Source organism: Panthera pardus, unplaced genomic scaffold (genome assembly GCF_024362965.1).
Source record: "Panthera pardus isolate Hobbes unplaced genomic scaffold, ASM2436296v1 HiC_scaffold_26, whole genome shotgun sequence".
NCBI classification, from domain to species: Eukaryota; Metazoa; Chordata; class Mammalia; order Carnivora; family Felidae; genus Panthera; species Panthera pardus.
Genome location: NW_026526832.1, coordinates 4569347 through 4580174, shown reverse-complemented (window position 1 = coordinate 4580174; position 10828 = coordinate 4569347). Strand labels below are relative to the sequence as shown.

The 10828-nt window shown below is 46.9% G+C and overlaps 1 long non-coding RNA gene across 2 annotated transcripts in view; it reads right to left on the bottom strand.

Annotated features, from left to right (window-relative positions):
* LOC109264803 (uncharacterized) overlaps positions 1–10828 on the bottom strand; it is a 155753-nt gene that overhangs the window by 64450 nt on the left and 80475 nt on the right. The window lies entirely within an intron of this gene.

The following is a 10828-nucleotide window of genomic DNA, read 5'->3' as shown; positions in this document are numbered from 1 at the left end:
GTGCAGGACAGGGGGGCAAGATCAGTGGCTCCAGCAAGGGTCTTGGTGGAGGAGTCCAGTGACCCGGAGGGATGAGGGAGACCAGACACAATGGGTGGGCTGGGGCTGCATTGGGTCAGTTCTGGTGTCTTATGCGGGTTTCTAGGGAGTCCCATTCTTGGCAGGGCCAGAGAGGAAAGGGCGAAAGCCTGCAAAAAGTCTCAGGTCAAAGAGCCAGGCTCAAAGGAAGAGGCCGGGAGGGGTTCAGACACCAGGCCTCGGGTGGCAGACCAAAGGCTGAGGGTGGTTTCTAGAACCACGCTACGAGATCAGTCTGGGCCCTGTGGGAAAATGACCTTGATGTCAAGCCATTCAAACCACTTAAGCGGGCTTTTGAGTTCCTTCGGGCTGAGAAAGGCCCAGCCCCGGAATCTGTAGACTTGGTGACCTTAGCCCAGAGGTCATTCTCACCCAGGCCTGTGCACCCAGGCTCATTTACGCAGCTGCACCAATGGTGCCTAGTGGAAAATCAGAGAAGGCATTAAAAAATAAATGTTGTTCTAGAAGGAGCCTGGAAGGATGTCAGGAAACTGATCGCAGTGATTGCCTCAAGGGAAGGAAATCAGCCTTCGGCAAGAGCTGGGGGGCTTTTTGTACTTGAAGGTTTTTACAATATATGTATTTTCCAACGATGTGCACATATTAATTGTAAAAAAAATTACGACAAAAGAATTCCATTGTTAATGATGACGGAAAAAAAAAATCACGCAGACACTTTATAAGTTGAAAGACAGACGGAGCCCAAACCACAGTCTAGTAAATGCATCTACTCTGTTTCAACACCCCTACCCAGGCACAGGGACAAGAATGGTGTCTTTGGCCCCAGCCAGAAAAGCAAGGGTAAGGGGTTGTGTACAGGCCAGGACTGGGGAGGTGGGAGGGAGCTAGGCTTTCCCCTCACCTTAATAATAAAGATATTTGGATCTCTTGTAGAAATTAGGCATGTGCAATGAACACAAGGAAATGCAGCAAAATAATACTTATAAAAACAATGATGGCTCACACTCACATAGTACTTCCTATATGCCAGGAATTGTTCATAAATTTCATACATAATAGTTAATACAATCTGCCTAACAACCCTATGAGGTAGGTACTATCGTTGTCTTTATTCTACAAATAAAGAAATCGAGGCCCAGAGAGGTTAAGCAACTTACCCAAGGTCACACAGCTAGTGCCCGTTGGAGCTACAGTTAAACAAGGTGGTCTGGCTTCAGAGTCCACACCCATTTCTATATCTCTACAATATACGTCCAAAGCACTCAGCTTCTCAATCCTTTTATTTGAAAAGCTCATATGAGAGTAGAGAAAACATAGATCCAAGTGGACAGGCTTGAAGTCGGAGGGGTCCCACGGTCATATTCTCTCCACACAGAATGCCTTCAATTGTCACAAATGGTGACAAGGACAAAGCAGAGGCAAAAGGCGAGATTCCGTCAGGTCAAGCTTAGAAAAATGGTGAAGGGGCACGAGGGACCATCAGATGGAGGCACGGGATATAAGGCCCCCCGCCGGAAGCATCCAGCTTTGCTAAGAGTGCTGCAGCGCCTGGAGGAGGAACAGACCCCTTTTGCAATCTTATCTGTAAAAAAGCAGGGTTCTGTGTTTATCTCAGCCTGGCCCCGCCCTCAGGATTACCCTTGCACAACCGGAGGGGACCCTGGCTGAGTCGGCTCCCTGCTGTGTGTACTGAGCTCTCGCCTCTCCTCTGGATGGCCTTTCCTGCCCCCCCTCCTGCAGCCCGTCTCTGCGGAGCTGTTATCCCCTCGCGGTATCCCATCACTGCTCTGTCCCGTGTCTTTTCGCACATGAGTCCCGGCGACACCCCCAGGATGTGGAGCCCTTGGGGGCTTCCCCCTTTGTTCCGGTGCTGGCCTGGCTGGCTGGAAAAACAGGTGGGAAAGGGTGTGCTCCTGAGAACAGGTAAAAGCCTATGGCCACCTGGGGGGTTAGATTGGCTTCTCCTTCCTCAGTGGCAGCTGCTTCCTGAAGGATCTGGTCATCACAATCCCAGCCCTCTGAGATGGGTCTGAGCCAGTCTGAACTGCACTCCGGGTTCCTGGGACAAGCTCCACGCAGACACCGGGCGGGGAGTGCCCCGCTCGGCCCGTCAGCCTTCCAGAGCACGGTTAGAATTGAAATGGCAGAGAGGCGGCAGAGGACGCTCACATTTGCTCTTACATAGCTAACCTCACAAACACACACACACACGGGACCTTGCACACTCACGCACCCAACCTCATATGCACACACAGCAAAAGGCACCAAGTGTCTCCAGGGGGAGGTAATTAAACGTTGATCTAAGTCCCTTTGAAGCATCAAGTCTTTGCTAAAGTCTCCATGGTGTCGTGATCAGTGCCTCAAAGGAGAACCCTGACTTTTCTGGAAAAAAATAAAATAAATACGTGAGACACACCTAAGTCTTGCTACAGAAAATATATACTAAGGAACATGGAACAGTGGGCTGGGTGATGGAGAAGTTCTAAAAGGAAAGCAGTCTGTGTGTCTACCCTATTCCAGTCATTTCTACAAATGATCACAAAAGGTGGGAAGCATTTGCGTTTGGAAATTGAGGAGAAATGAATCTGCACATGTGAATCTGAATCCAGCATCAAAACATAAGAAACAGACCTCATAGACAAATAAAGGAAAACCTGGCAGGGGACAATGGGTTTGCATTCGGCTAAAATCCATTCACCTGGACTGTGGTTGGTTCTTCGTTGCCCCTGAAAGTTAATGACTTAGAAATCACAGGCGCTTCAAAGAACACAACTGTCCACCCGATCGTTACTGTGCTCCCAGGATAGCTCTCTAAAATAGTCTTCTCTGAGTTTACTCTTTTATATTTTTCTCTCTGAACCCATGGAAGATATCAGAATTACTCCTTCACAGTTAAAATGTGCCGCTGTGTTCGGAACAAAGACTGATCTTGGGTTTTGATCTCTGTACCCACAGTGGGAGTAAGTCTGTGTAACTCCAGGCAAGTTCTTTTATGTCTTTGGGCTTCGGCAAATAAAGGGGCGAGTGCTATCACCAACAAAGCTGTACGAACAAAGATAGATCCAATGATGAAGGCTAAATTCATCTTCAAGAAACTCCCATCTCTGTTCCTAGGGCCCAGGGCCACCAATAATTCCTCGGATTGAATTTCTCCCCAAGGTTGTTATGTCCTAAAAGCCACACTTCCCTTATCAGTAATAATGTAGTTTGTCAGTTTGGGTTGGCCAAAATCATGTTAACTGTCAAACAGAAGTCCTGGCCAGCCAGGGAAACCAGTGTCTCCATGAAAAATAGGATGTCATTCTAACCAAAAGTAACCGCGTTTAAGGTTTTAGTTAGGGATACTTGTATAGTTTATATTTGGAAATCGTGTTTATAACTTGTAGAAATTGTCCTTCAACCCAGTATGATTTTCATGAATTGTTTTGGGATTCAGGGACCCTAAATGAGAATCACTGTCTCTGGTGATCTCTAAGTTTCCAGCATTCGTGATATTTAGCTTAAAAATCTTAGCTGCCAAGTGGAAAGAATATCAAGGACTCTCATCTACTACGGGTGAGAAGATAATCTGGTATAACCTTTGTGGAGGTCAGTTTTGCAATACATTTAAAAAACCTTAAAATGGGTGTGGAAGAAATTCTAGTTCTGAGGATGATGGAGTAGCTCTTACTGGGTCAACCTTCCAGCAGATAACAATAACAAACTCTGAATAAAATATTTTAAAAATAACTATTTTAAAATATTGCAGAACAACTAGAAACAGGCAAAAATTGGAGAGTCTTTGACCTTCGAAAGAAGGAACCACACTGGGCGAAATCTATCTTTAGACAGTTTTTTGCTGAGGGCTTTCCTCAGTCAGCCAGGCAGAAAGTTTATTGCTCGAGGTGTCAGAGGACAGAGTTCAAGGCTACCAGAGGGGCTGGAAATGGAGGGGGTAAATCCTGAAAGGAGCTAAAAGTTTAAAAAGCTGAGCAGAGATTTCAACTGTTGCCCGTTTAATGAGAGACAGAGTTTGGAGTTTGAATCATGCCACTTTTTCCAAGAGAGATTTCATAAATACCTTGGGCATTCCATTGAAATCCTGGGGTGGGGCGCGATGGGAGGGAATCATATCTAGGAGCAGTGACTATGTCTTGGGATTAAAGATTGTCCCTTGGATTAAAGAAAAATCAAACGAGATCCATATTAAAGAGTGTAAACCCAAGCTTCTAAAACTTCAAGCTGATATGCCATAATTAACTGCTTGCTGTAAGTCAACAGAATATAGAATCTCTAAACCTATTGCCCACAGAGACCAGTATACAATAAAAGAATTCCTAGACATGCAAAGAAATAGAAAAATGTGACCCATACTCAGGAAAAAAAAAACCATTCAATAGAAACAGACTCCCAGATAACTCAGATTTTGGAGTTAGCAGAGAAAAACTTTACAGTAGCTATTATAAATATGTTTGAGGATGTAAAGGAAAAGATTGCCAACATGACTGACCAGGTGGGAAGTCCAGCAGAGTAACAGAAACAAACAAACAAGAATCCAGTGGGAGTTCTAGAACTGCCAAGAATCAGCAATGAAAAATTTAGTGGCTAGGCTTAATATCAAGTTGGGGGCAACAGAAGAAATGTGTCAGTGAACCAGAAGACAGGACAATGTAAATTATCCAATCTTAAGAACACAGCGTGAGAGAGATTTTTTAAAAATGAAAGAGCTTCTGTGACATTTAGTACCGTATCAAAGATTCTAATATATGTGTAATTGGAATTTCAGAAGAGGAAAAGAGAGAGAGAGTGGGCAGAAAAAAATACTTGAGAGAATATGGCTGAAAATGTCCTGAATTTCCTCAAAGAATATTAACGTATAAACCCAAGAATCACAAAAAATATGCACAGGGAAGATCACCATGTACACACACATGCCATGGAAAAGCACATCATGGTTAAACTACTGAAAAATAAAGAGAAAAACCTGGAGGAGCCAGAAAGGAAAATATCACAGATATAAGAGACCAAGGATAGGAAGCACGGCTGACTTTTTTCCGAAGCAACGAGAAATTACGAGAGAAGATAACGAAATGATAAATGCTGGAATTGAAATCCAGTCAAATATATCTTTTGAAAAGTGAAGGTGACGTAGACATTGTCAAGGTGAGAGAACGCTTCCTCAGGAAGTATGGAAAGAAGTTATTCAGGGTGAAGAGAAATGACATCACATGGACACTTGTGCCTTTGACACGGAAAAGGGCTACCCAATGTGGCAAAGATGAGGGTAAAATAAAGACTACTTGTACGTTCGTATGTAATTTCTTTGAAAGGTAATTGCCCATTGTTGTTGCCTGTGGTTTCTATGATACCATACGGAGTTTATCTCTGACCCCGTGGATAGTAGAAATCGACAACAAAATCCCTAGAAAATCTTCATATACAAATTTAGCCACACATACGGAGGCTGATCGACTGTAAGCTTAAAAGTAAAACCCTGTAATTATACACGCTGTGGAAGAAAACATAGAAGGTTCTTGCAATCTTGGGTAGGCAAAGATCTCGTAGGATGCATAAAGCTCTACTCCTAACCTCTTTGAAATGATACAGTGGTGTTCATAAAATTCTTCTCTTTCAAGGAAAAAAACGGCACAGAGACAAGCCAAAGACTGGGAGAGAACATTCACAACCTCTTTAGCTGGCACAGGACTTGTATCCAGAATATATAAAGGATTCCTATATAGCCATAATAAAAAATACACAATCCAATATTTAAAATAAGCAAAGGACAAGAATGGACACTTCACAAATGGCCAATAACACAGGCAAAGCTGCTCAGCATAATTACTAATTAGGGAAATTCAAATTAAAACCACAGTGACTGGGGCGCCCGAGTGGCTCAGTCAGTTAAGCATCTGACTTCAGCTCAGGTCATGATCTCACAGTTCGTGGGTTCGAGCCTCGTGTCGGGCTCTGTGCTGACAGCTCAGAGCCTGGAGCTTGCTTTGGATTCTGTGTGTGTGTGTGTGTGTGTGTCTCTCTCTCTGCCCCTTTCCTGCTCGAGCTCTGTCTCTCTCTCAAAATTAAACATTGAAAAAAAAAAAACCCAAAAAATTTTTTTAAAAGACCACAGTGAGATGCCATTTCTCATGCACTAGAATGCTTAGAATTCTTATCAGGACTGACCACACCAAATGTTGGCAAAGACACAAAGCCATTGGAACCCTCATACTTTGCTGGTGGGAGCAAACCATCGCCTCGAAAAACTATTTGACAGCTATTATAAATTAAATATCCACTTACAGTGCGACCTGGCCATATTTCTCCTATGTGGTTTTCCAAGAGCAAAAAACATCCGTCCACAAAACGATGTGTGTTTGTTTATTCATAATACTCCAAAATTGGAAATGGCCCCAACGGCCATCCACAGGTGAATGGATAAACAGAGCGTCTCACAATGGCGCAATGGGTTACTTGTCAGCCAATCTGGGGACAGACACCAGTTAGAGCAGAGCTTAGCGCGGGGCCCCCCCGTCAGGACAGGCAGAGAGTAAACCCAGACAGAGACACCGCGGTTCGGGAACACGGTGAGGTCAGAGACGGACACCTGGAGACCAGGATGGAAGACCTCTGTTTCCCCGTGAGGTTAGATCCTCCTCCATGCCACAGGGCACACTGATCCACTTCTGGCACTGGGGCTGCATCTTGGAAAAAGAAGAGGGGGGAAAAGAAACCTAGGGCACCATCGGAAAACGTCGAGCTCGATGAGTGTAAGTCTTAAAACAGTAGAAAGCGAGACGTCTGCGGTGAGTAGAATGAAATATTCTGTTGCTACCAACAGGAAAGGGGCCTGTTAAGATGAGCTTAGCTATTAAAAAAAAAAAAAAAGGATGAAAGTTATAATTTTTTGCACTTCTGGCACGTAGCTGAGCTGTCTGTGTATTTCTAGAGGATCTGAAAACTGTGGCTGAGGCCTCAAGGACCCCAAATCTAGATTTCGGGGTTCCTTTGCACTCAGGTGTACCCCTGGTCATAAAACCCACTGCAGTAGGCTTCACTGAGCTGTGTTAGCTTAAGATAAACTGCTCTTTGAAATTCAAATGAACTCCGGTGCGGTTTCTCCTCTAGAGAAAGAATCTTTTCCACACTGACTCAGTACCAAGTCTGAGAAACCAAGTCACCTATTAAAGTTGATCGTTAAAATCTTGTCATTCTCATGAAATCTTACAGGTGTTTGAGTGCTCCCCTTCCACTTCTGAGTCCCAAATCCTAGACAAGTTCTTCGTCTTCTCTAGGAGGAAATGGTGGGGTGACCTTACCCTGCATCTTCCACACCCACCATCCCCAAGCATGAGCGGTGGATGAGAGGGGCATCTCCGTGGCCTTGGGGGACTGAGATTCTTTCATCACTAGAAAATTCTAGGGGTGCCTGGGTGGCTTGGCCGGTTAGGCACCTGACTCTTGATTTCGGGTCAGGTCATGATCCAGGGGTCATGGGGTCGAGCCTCTCCATCCTCGCTGAGCGTGAAGCCTGTTTAAGATTCTCTCCCTCTCCTCCTGCCCCTCTCCCCAGCTCATACTCTCTCTCTTAAAAAAAAAGAAAAGACAAGAACATTCTAGAGACATGTTCGAACTTGAGTGACCAACCATCCTAGTTTGCTTGGGACTGTCCCCAGCTTTAACACCTAAAGTCCCACATCTCAGGATTTTTCCCAGTCCTGTGTAAATTATGCTTTGGTCAAGAGTTGTAGGTTCGAGGCGCCCCCTCTCTGCAGAGCGGCCCCCTCCTGTCCCGGAGCCTTTTCTTTGAAAGTCTTCCTGAGGCTGATGTCTTCATCTGTGCCCTACCTGCCTCAGCCTGTTCTGGCTCTGTGCTCTCTTTGTGATCAACCCCACGCCACCTCGTGCCTCCTCTGATCTTGGCTGTGACCTGTCTCACCTCTTGTCCAACGACACCCTTCTTGTTCCCAAGAGGACTCAGAGCTTAGGACTTTTTTTATTTTAACACCTGTGAGTTATCTGTAAATTTACATAGCTATCAATTCTGATAATTAAAGAAAAGTCTTTTGTCCTTTATTTGTTATTATTTTTAATTTTTTTTTAACATTTATTTGTTTTTGAGAGACCAGAGAGAGACAGATTGCAAACGGGGGAGGGGCACATAGCGAAGAAGACACAGAACCTGAAGGAGGCTCCAGGCTCTGAGCTGTCAGCACAGAGCCCGACGCGGGGCTCGAACCCACGAACCGTGAGATCATGACCTGAGCTGAAGTCAGACGCTTAACCGACTGAGCCACCCAGGCGCCCCAAGGTGATACTACTTTAGCGACTACTTTACTATCCCAGAAGGAGGAAGATTTTCTTCCTCCCCTGGCAACACTCAGCCAGCGAGAGACTGGCTGTAGGGGAGGAAACCTATTTTTTCCTCAACCATCTTGGGGATGCTCGGCTGGGCCTGAAAATTAAACTGACAAAGACAGACGAATAGGAAAAGAAGCATGCCGATTGACGTAATGGGAGTTTCACCTGACACAGGAGCCTTCGTAAGGAAATGAGAAACCAGGGAAACAGTCAGACCCGAGTGTTCTACGCAAAGTTTGGTAAAGAGTTGAGGAGTGTGATCGATTAAGGAGTGGGAGGTAAGTGCTGTAGACTGGGGGACACGCCGTAAGGCCTGTTTGTAGGAATCTCCTTGCTATCTATTTGTTTTTAGAGATCAGGATGCCCCTCTCCTCTGGGTACGGGGCGGGGTGCACCTCTCCCATCAGTGTTTCATGACCAGTTTCAGGGAAGAAGGGCAAGGCGAGGAGGAGGTCCAAGTGACTGTCCAGCTGCCATTTTCTCAGACCCCTTCATCTTAAGCTACCCCGTGTGTCCCTGTATGTCCAGCAAGGTGCCATATTTCGAGGTAGTGGGTCATGAACTCCATCAGGGCTCTGGCAATAACAAGGCCAATAGAAGAGCCTGTTGTACAATAGATAGCCAGGGGCAGAAACTGGTGAAGCCAACATCATTCTCTTGCTCCGGAGCACCCCAGGGATACCCCTTGGTGACAGAAGCGGGGTCCTTTATGCTAGGCCTGGGTTACCAACGCACTCGTCCATCTGTAGGATGGCACCGAAACGAATCCTCAAGTCCTCCCTTCGTCCCACACAGCAGACAATCCCAGAGTCACAGGTCTGAGTCCAAAGCTCCAGTGAACTCTGTCACAAAGGGCCCAAGAGGATGGCAGTCCGGGAGAGAAAACTCCGCTGGCTGAGCCATCGCCTGCCGGGAAATCAGGGCTCATCCTAGTTCCTCATTCAAGGCACACGCCCTAACTCCCAAGGCAGTTCGAAGCTTGGGGTTGCCCAACTCAGGCAGGGGACGCGGGGCACGCCGGGTCCTCCTGCACACCCTCAAATCCCACGGGCTGATCCCTGGGAACTCTGAATGTTACCCTATATGGCAAAAGGGCACTTTGCAGACGTGATTAAATTAAAGATCTTGAGATGGAGAGCTCGCCCTGGATCATCTGGGTGCACCCCAAGTGTAATCATTAGGGTCCCTGTAAGAGTGAGGCAAGAAGGCCAAAAGAGAGAAGGTCAGGGACAATGGAGTCGGATGTCAGAGTGATTCATTTTAAGACGGAGAAAGGGGCCACAAGCCAAGAAATCCCGGCGACCTCTGGAAGCTGGAACAGTGCAGGCAGCTGAATCCCCCAGAGCCTCCAGGAGGACCCCCCCGCTTGACATTAGCCCAGTGACACCGATTTCAGGCTTCTGGCCTCCACAGCTGTCAGGGGATACATTTGTGTTGTTTCTAGCTACCAAGGATGTTTCCACAGCCGTAAGAAACTAGAACACTTTGCATGGGGAAAAAAGCAGGAAGGGAGAGAGGGACCAAGGGGCTGACTCATCACATCCCAGGAACCCAGACCTCTGCATCCTGCTGGGAAACACTCTCCTGGCCTCCCAACGCGAGCACCTCCCTAAAATCCACAGGAAGAAAACACCGGGTCCTCCAGGGTTCAGCAGAGCCCCGGGACAAGCCTGTGATCCTTCATTAGCTCCAAGAGGGCCACTCAGCCACCCTTGGCCTCCAGCAGGTAGGGCATTTTATGGCCTTCCAGAACCCCGAGCTGGCTTAATTGCCTCCGAGGACGGCAGCGAGCCTGGACGGCTGAAGCGTGCACTGGTGAACCTCCACGGTGCCCATGAGTTCAAACTCACTTATCCAGTGAACACACACACACTGGCCCTGTGCTCCAGGCATTTGATCACAGAGCACGAGGGACACTGGGCTGGGTCACAGGTATCTTTCAAAAGATGCACAAACCCAGGTGGAAACCAAATGTTTCCTGCTGGCTCATTTTGTTCCAGCCTGGGCCCGAATGTATTTACCTCAATTTCTCAGCACGGTGGGGTGTGGAGAGGGGGAGGGGGGATGCTCCAGTCGCTCACTGTGGGGGCAGGTAATTGGTGCAAAGCCCTATTTACTGAAATAGCTTTCTTCTGACACAGAAAAAAAAAAAAAAAGTCCCGAAATAAAGGGGCCCGTGATTGTTTGCTTCCTTTTGCTTTTTTGGTTACAACAGTAAAAACTGTCCTTCAAACAGAGTCCCAAAGGACATCAGAGCTTGACAATGACGAATGGGGAACAGATGTTTCTGGGCCATCAGAATGACAGCTTCCTCCTCGACACGTGGGCTCCGGGACCCAGGGACGGGGTCACCGTCTGGCCTTGGAGGCCAGACAGTCCAGACACTGGTGGCCAGGGCTCGAGATCTGAGGGTGTGCAGGAGGACCCGGCACGCCCAGTGTCCCCTGCCTGA